Source organism: Sorex araneus, chromosome X (assembly GCF_027595985.1).
Source record: "Sorex araneus isolate mSorAra2 chromosome X, mSorAra2.pri, whole genome shotgun sequence".
In the NCBI taxonomy this organism is placed as follows: domain Eukaryota; kingdom Metazoa; phylum Chordata; class Mammalia; order Eulipotyphla; family Soricidae; genus Sorex; species Sorex araneus.
The window spans coordinates 94,399,468-94,408,247 of record NC_073313.1 but is presented as its reverse complement, the minus strand read 5'-3'; the positions used below and the strand labels follow the sequence as shown (position 1 = coordinate 94,408,247).

General features: G+C 38.7%; 1 non-coding gene across 1 annotated transcript; it reads left to right on the top strand.

The window, feature by feature from the left end:
- Positions 1-6,532: 6,532 nt before the first annotated feature.
- On the top strand, positions 6,533-6,647 carry LOC129400366 (U5 spliceosomal RNA). Its single transcript, XR_008627609.1, has one exon. It is a non-coding gene; the product is annotated as a U5 spliceosomal RNA (small nuclear RNA).
- Positions 6,648-8,780: the final 2,133 nt, after the last annotated feature.

Below are 8,780 nucleotides of genomic sequence, written 5' to 3'. Positions count from 1 at the left end.
AAAATACAAAAACAACCTAATTATCCATCAACTAATGGATGGATAAAGATATGGTATATAGAAAAATTTCAATTTAAAAAGATGAAATTTTGCCATTTTCCAACATGAGTTGAGCCTGGTGAAGTTAAATGTCAAATGGGAAAAGTAAAATACTCTATTATTTTTTTCTTGCATGGAAGACAACAAAGAAACATTTTTGCAAGAGCAATTTTTTAAATAAAATATATTGGGGTGTAGGGAAGCAAATCAAACAAAACCAAAGCAAACCTTTAAATTCTAACAAAATAATGATAGCTTCCAGAGGGTAAATGGGAAGACTATAAACAGTGTATGAAGTCAATATGGTACTGACTGGATATGTGGCTTCAGAAAATATCATAATTTGATATATACAGATGATGACATACTATATGGTACACTTGAAACATGTAAAATGTCATAAATCAATGTTACTTCAAGAATAAGAAAAATGTATGTACATTTAATACTGTTGAAATATATTGCCAAATTGCTCTATAGGAAAAAATATAGAAATATATCTCCCAGCAGCTATATTTAAAAATACACAAATACTCATGCCCAGGTAAACACTGGATATTATCATTACTTTAATTCTTCACCAATAAATGTAAAATATAGGGAAAAAATTTAAGTGTCATGACAAATAGTTCTCATGTTTTTCTTTTTTGCACATTTGAGTGGCTTTCATTATTTGAATGTGTAAATTTACTTTTCCTTGTCCTTTGTGCCCCTTTTTCTATTATAATACACATTTTATCTGAGGGGATTGGGTCTGTGCATTTGGTCCACACCCAGCAGCACTCAGCGCCTATTACTGACTCCTTACTCAGGAGTGACACTTGGCTGTGCTCAGATGATCATATGTGGTGCTATATCAGCAGGATGCAAGGTAAGCGCCTTATCTTGTAATATTCCTCTGGCCCCAACTTATCTTCTTTATTATTTTTAAACACAACAGATCATATATATATGACATATATTTCTTAACATAACACTTTTCTTTCCAAGCCTTTTGCATATAGAAGCTTAACTTGTTGTATTTAAAACTATTCATATTTTTATTAGAAACTGAGCTCCCATTTGACCCAGCAATACCACTCATGGGAATATATCCTGGAGAGGCAAAAAGGTACAGTAGAAATAACATCTGCATTTGAATGTTCATTGCAGCACTGAACATTCAATAGCCAAAATCTGGAAAAAATCGGAGTGCCCCAAAACAGATGACTGGTTAAAGAAACTTTGGTACATCTACACAATGGAATACTATGCAGCTGCTAGAAAAGATGAAGTCATGAAATTTGCATATAATTGGATCAACATGGAAAGTATCATGTTGAGTGAAATGCGTCAGAAAGAGAGAGACAGGCATAGAAAGATCGCACTCATCTGTGGAATATAAAGTAACAGAATGGGACACTAATACCCAAGAGTAGTAGAGATAAGGATCAGTAGGTCTGCCCCACAGCTTGGAAACTGGCCTCACATGCTGGGGGAAAAGGCAGCTGAGATAGAAAAGGGAACACCAAGTAGAGGATGTTGAGAGGACTCATTCAGGTTGAAAGATGCGTGCCGAAAGTAGACTATAGACCGAACATGATGGCCACTCTATACCTCTATTGCAAACTACAACACACAAAAGGAGAGAGAACAAAAGGAAATGCCCTGCCGCAGAGGCAGGGTGGGGTGGTGGGGGATGAGATGGGGGTGGTGGGAGGATACTGGGAATATTGGTGGAGGAGAATTGGCATTGGTGGAGGGGTGGGTAAGCGATCACTGTATGACTGAAATGCAAACATGAAAGTTCCTAAGTTTTTAACCGTACCTCATGACGATTCACTAATAAAATATTTTTTAAATAAAATAAAAGTAGTCTGGAAAGCTACCCGTGCATATTCAATATGCCAAAAACAGTAACCACACGTTTTACAATGGAGTTGTTTTTGGTGCCCGCTCGAGCAAATCAATGAGCAATGGGATGACGTGATACAGTGATTCATGTTTTTTAGTTACTCATTGGTATCATGTTCTAAAAGGCCTTCCCATATTGCAAATTATATTTACACTGTTTATTTCTTTGTGTCTTGTTTCATTACTTATGTTGAACTATGTGATCCATCAAGTGTAAGTTCAAGCTAAAACTACTGAATAATGGTGCTATAATCATTAAATGGAAAAAAGACTAATTTTTCATCAACCTTTAGTTACTAAGCATTGATTAATGATGGTATATGTTTTTAGGCTCCTGTGTTTGCTTGGGGGCCAGACTGTAATGCTTAGGGGCTAGTACTAGCTCTATGCTCAAGCTCACTCTTGGTAGTTGCTTGGGGACCATATGGTGCCAGGCATCAAATTCAGGCTTCTCCCTTGCAAATCATGCACTCAGTCTATGAGCCATATCTCTGACCCCTGTTTCTAGACTTCTTATTCTGTTTCATCTTTACATCTTCTCTCTCAAATGTAGCAGTTGGGTATTTTACAAAAGAAGACACACGGCACCTGACACAGTAGTTATATACTCTCACAAACTTACAAACTCAGATACATAGTGATAGGAGTGAGAGAAAAGAATCTCCTCAAAGAAGCAAAGATGTACCTTTGTAGCCTTGGAGGTGATTGAGGATGTACAGATCTTTGTCATAGAGTTCCTACCAATCTACTTCTTGGCTATTTGCCACCAACCATTTCAATCCATCCTCCAACATTCTCTGCCTTACTTCATGCTCCAGAAAGCTGGTCTATCTGGACATGATAAATGGGTTTTCTTGTCTTCTGACATCTAATTGAGTTAGAGTTTGGAGAATGGTAAGAAAATTTATTCCCCACAGTGATCTCCTTTTGAGATATAATCAAGGCAATGGCTCTTTTAAAGAGGTTCTTTCAGGGTCGAACCTGTAGTACAGCAGGAAGGGCATTTGCCTTGTACACAGTGACCTAGTTTCTATTCCCACCATCCATTCTAGTCCCCTGAGCACTGCCAGAAATGATTCTTGAGTGTACATCCAGGAGTAATGCCTGAGTATGCCAGGTGTGGCCCAATCCCGACCCCCCAAAAAAGGAGGGAGGGGTTCTTTTCACACACTCCTCACATTCTGCTAACAATTCGCAGCACAGGCTGGGGCTGTGATTCAGCAGTAGAACTGTTAGCAAGAAAGTGGATTTTTCTGTGCTGTTGGGCTGTTGAGAATAGTATAAAAGATTTGCATACAGAGACTAGAAAGATAGTAAAGTGGGTATGGCACTTGTCTTGTGCACTGCTGACCCATAATCAATCCCCGGTACCCACTATGGTCCCCAAAGCACTGGCAGGAGTGATCCTTGAGTGCAGAGCCATAAATAAGCCTAGAACACTGCTGGGTGTCACCCAAAAACAAAAAAAAAAATATTTGCATACAAAACTTAGAAGATTAGTCACCGCTGAGATGTGATCCTGGGGGCTGCATGTGTGTGGCCTCTCCGCAGCTGCACGAGCATGACTCCAGAGGCCAGCTAAACTACTTTTGGTATGGGTAGCTCCTTGCAGAATGTCTCCAGACTGAGAACTAAGCCGAGGCCCCATGCCTGCCCAGGAGGGGAAAGGCATTTCTCTGTCTCGCCTTTTTCCTTGCTGGGGGGTGAAGGGCATGGCGACCGCCATATTATGAGGACCACAGATGAGAGTTACAAGCTTGCAATGATCCAATATCTGGAAGAAATTTCCCTGGACTTAGTTGCTAAAATACAGAAATCCAAAACCGTGCGGCCGCATATCTCTTCACAACAGGTCTGACTCTAGTGGGAAACTCCTAACAATAATAGTGAGGTTTTTGTTGAAATATTGAATGTGACCAAAGTAAAGAGAAAGTAAAGTGAAATTTATCAGTTCGGGGGGGGGGCGGGATGGGAGGTATACTGAGTTTTTGGTGGTTTTTTTTTTTTTGGTGGTGGGATATGGGCACTGGTGAAGGGATGGTTGTTTCAGCATTGTATAAACTGAGACTTAAACCTGAAAGCATTGTAATTTTCCACATGGTGATTCAATAAAATAAAAATTAAAAATTAAAAAAACTTAGAAGATTAAATGTTAGAGTTCATTATACAGTTTAAGTAGATGGGCCCAGAACCATCCCCAAATATCCAAGCCTCTACTTTACATGTACGATGTCACTCACCCAGTCCTATGCTGTCCCATCCCGTGTACGACCTCTCGGTCTTGTCTCCCCCACCCTCTCCATCTACTCACTTCCAATGTATGAAAACCAGGTCCCATACCCATGCTGCTCTGTATTCCAGTGTACACTTTCCCTGACTGAAATTGTTTTCCTGGGCATTTCCCAGACTGTATCCCAATGGTTCCCTGATGTCTTGTCCAGGCTCTCTTTACATCCTCAGCCTACCATCTATCTGAGAAAAGGATCCCTGTCTGATTCTACTGTCTGTGCCTATGAGCTTTACCTCAGATTGCTTTATCTCTGAACACACAATGTCCCGACCTGATCCAGTAGTCTTCTTGAGCACTTGTAGAGAGGGAAGAGAAAATAAGGGGTGGGCCTGGATGGGACTTCCTTTAACCTCCTGCTATCTCCCACATCCATCCATCCAATTATCTGTTTTGATTGGGTACCTGTTCAATGTCAAGATTTAAAGTGACCAATTAAATTCACCTGGTGCTCCATCCTTCCACTCCCAATCAAGAGCACTTGCCTTGAATATATGGGGCCCTAAGTTTACTTTCTGGCACTATATATGGTTCACTGAGAATTTCAGGGGCCATTCCTGAGCACAGAGGGAGGAACTTCCCCAGAACACACCCTAAAACTTTTTTAAAACTCCCAGATCAGAAAGTTAATATAGCGAGGAAGATGCTTGCTTTGCAAGTAGCCAGCCCAGGTTCAATCCGCAATATTACATATGTTCCCCAAAATCTGCTAGAAGTGATTTCAGATTGTAAAGCCTGGAGTAAGCCCTAAACACAGCTGAGTGTGCCCACACCAAAAACTCAATTTTAAAAAAGAAAAAAACTCAACTAACTGTGTTAGTCATATGTAACAATGGTTTTTAGTCCTCCATTGCTGCTAGTCATGAGGTCCTGTGCTACTAAATTTTGCTGATTCCTTTAACCTGTTAATATCTTAACTATTTTCAAAGTTCTTAGATTGTACCAACTATTTCTAATTAGGACTTTGAATGATATGCACCTCATTTATGTGTGTGTGTGAGTGTGTGTTTGGGCCACACATGGAAGTGCTCAGGCCATACTTCTGGACTCAGGGATCACTCCTGGAGGTGCTCATCATCCATACTGCACCAGGGTGCCAGGGGTCCAATCCAAGTCAGCCCCATGCAGGCAAGCGTCTTGCCTGCTGTAATATCTCTCCAGCCTGATATATACCTCTTTATTTGTTTGTTTATTTATTTATTTATTTATTTATTTGGTTTTGGGGCCTCACTCAGAAGTTCTCAGGGGTTTCTCCAGGCTCTGCACTTAGGAATGAACTAATAGTGGTTCTTGGGAGGCCATATGGGATGTCAGGGATCGAACGAACCCCGGTCAACCACATGGAAGACGAACACCCTACCCACTATATTATCACTATGGCCCCTGGTGTGTGTGTGTGTGTGTGTGTGTGTATACCCCTTTAGAAGGGAACTATGTTGCAGAAATTCTGATCCTGAGCCAGCCATAAAACTAAGCAGCACACTGGTGGACCCAAACTAGCACTTGTTCAAGAGACTGGGCCTAAAACAAAATCAGAAGGTTCATTTTACAGAATATCTATTGTGGGGGTAGGGACATTTTCAGGCAACTGTTAGGAGAGTACAAAACCAAAGCAAGTTCGATTTGATATCTCAAAGATTTGAACACCTTTGTAGTGCATTTTATGGTTACAAAGTGAGACTTTGACTATCGTAAAGATATTCTGAATACAATCTGTGATTGCATCATGTTGCCCAGACTCAACTGCCCCTAGCAATTTCTGCACCTCTGGTATTAGTCTGTTTGATATGTGGGCATGGATCTACTCATCACTATATCCTTAATTATAAGATTTCACACTTTAGCCCTGCCAAATTTAATTCATATTAAACTCAGGGCTAATCATTTTTGACCTCTTGCACATCTAAATTTTCTAAAGGTATTATCTCAAACCCCAGAGTATACTAAAGACTTCTGCAAAGATAACAAAACCAAAGAGGCAGTATAAAACACTTTTTTAAAAGCCATGGATTCCAAAAAGTTTAATTACATAAAATGCAGTCACTGGAATCTGACGTTTAGGAAGAGTCCTAGATTTCATTTGCTGCTTACCCTCAATCAACACAAAAAAAAAAGATCTGTAACCATAAGACCTTACATTGAACTGAGAACATGCTAAATGATCATGAAATAGTTTATTTCTAGCCTAGTCCTCTACTACCTACCCCCTCACTATAGATAATAAAGAATCTTACATTACCTCTATTTGAAAACTGAAGATAGATAAAGCGTAGGCACAAAATGACAAATGTGTTTGATCAGAATTAACAATACATACTCTGGTTTCTCTTCAGATCGCATAAATCTTTCGCCTTTTACTAAAGATTTCCGTGGAGAGGAACAATTCTGAGTTTTCTCCAACAACTATAGTGAGTTTTGTGTTGAATTATGGAATGTAATCAAGGTAAAGAAAAAATGAAGTGAAATTCATTAGTTAAACAGTAGGGGGTAGGGGGTGGGGGCGGGGGGTATACTGGGGTTTCTGGTGGTTGAATATGGGCACTGGTGAAGGGATGGGTGTTTGAATATTGTATAACTGACATATAAACCTGAGAACTTTGTAACTTTCCACATGGTGATTTAATAAAAATTAAAAAAAAAGAATTAGCAATACAATTAGTTTTTACTATAGTTTAGAATTTAGAGGATACTCAGTGGCAAGCCCTGAACAAGGATTCTGAAAGCCTTCACAGACTATTAGGGTAGCAGAAACAATGCTATAGATCTTGTTACCATACTCGACTAGTATGGTAGCAGAAATATTGTTGTGGACTGAATTGTTCATTTTTTAGTCAATCTTCATTCTAGTGCCTCCTCAGCTACAAAGACTGGGAAACTTAAAACTACATTTCACAGACTGTTACCTATATTTCTGGGACTGAAATAAATGCCACCAAATATGTGTACCTACAGGATATTTGGAAAACAGATGTGAAAACCACACCACTTTCCCAGTCACTCTAGGTTCTTTTTACCCTGGGGCTTGCAGACATGAGAATGTTCTGCAGCAGTGCACCAGAAGCTCATCTCCAACTCCCTTGGTGTCAAAAGGTAGTATAGCAGTGACAAAGGAAGTTCTTAATTCCAGATATCAGTCTCTGGATTTAAACCCTGCTGCTGCGTTTTTGAATGCAAGCATTTCAGAGGGAGTAACCAACTAGTAGAGCAGTTCTGTAAGATTCTGGGAGCCATTCCTTTACATGCAGCCTAGAGCTCACTCTTCCAATGCTTATAAACATGTTTTAATTTATGTTTATTAAAACACTGATTTACAGTTATTCACATGGAGGTGTTTCACGCATACACTGTTCCAACACCAATCCTACCACCAGTGTGACTAGAAATGTCCCCAGTCTTCCTCTTCACTACCAGCTTTCACTTAGAAGGCATGTAAAACTTATTTCATAACTATTTCATAATTATTTAATATTAAATTTATTTCATTTTCACATTAAATTATTTCATATTTCATTTATTTCATAATAAATTTCAAGCAAATTTATTTCATATTGCTTGCTCCAAGAAGACTTAAAGGAATGGCAAATGTAATTTTCAGAAAATAAATCAATAAAAGTCCATTTGTGATGTTTGCTACATGAGTCTAACCTGTGCAAATAAATGAAAATCATTTACTATAGTACCTACCCTCATTGACATAAATAAATTTTCAACACTTGTATCTAAAATATATTGCATTAACTTTTAGTTTGTGTTTGGGTCTGATTATAGTACTAATGCTGTCTTCCTTGTCATTTACAAAACTATATTTTAATTTTTCACTAATATATTTTATTAGTTATTTACACAGGTTTCACTTTCCTCCACTTTATTTGTAAAGACTGCTTTGCAAAGTTGTTCATGGATTTGTTATAAGCATTCAATGTTCCAATACCAATCCGACCATCACCATCACCTTCCTTCCATCATTGTCTCCATTTTCTCAAACACCCCTCAAGCCTGCTTCCAAGAAGGCCCATAATAAATTATTTTGTATTGCTTGTTGCCACTAAATGACTAATGGGATTATTTAAAAATATTTCCACAGTGCCATGCTGTTTTAATTGTTACCACTTTGTAGTAAAGTTTAAGGTTGGGGAGGGTGATGCCTCCCACGGTCTTTTTCTCAAGAATTGTTTTAGCAATTCGTGGACGTTTGTTGTTCCATATGAATTTCAGAATTGCTTAATCCATTTCTTTGAAGAATGTCATGGGTATACTTGTAGGGATCGCGTTGAATCTGTATAATGCTTTGAGTAGTATTACCATTTCTACAATGTTGATTCTCCCTATCCATAAGCAGGGTATATGTTTCCATTTCCTCATGTCCTCTTTTATTTCATGGAATAGCGTTTTATAGTTTTCTTTGTAGAAGTCCTTTATTTCCTTGGTTAAGCTGATTCCGAGGTACTTGATTTTCTGAGGCATGATTGTGAATGGGATTGCTTTTTTCATGTCCCTTTCCTCTGTCTCATTGTTTGCATAGAGGAAGGCCATGGATTTTTGGGTACTGATTTTGTAGCCT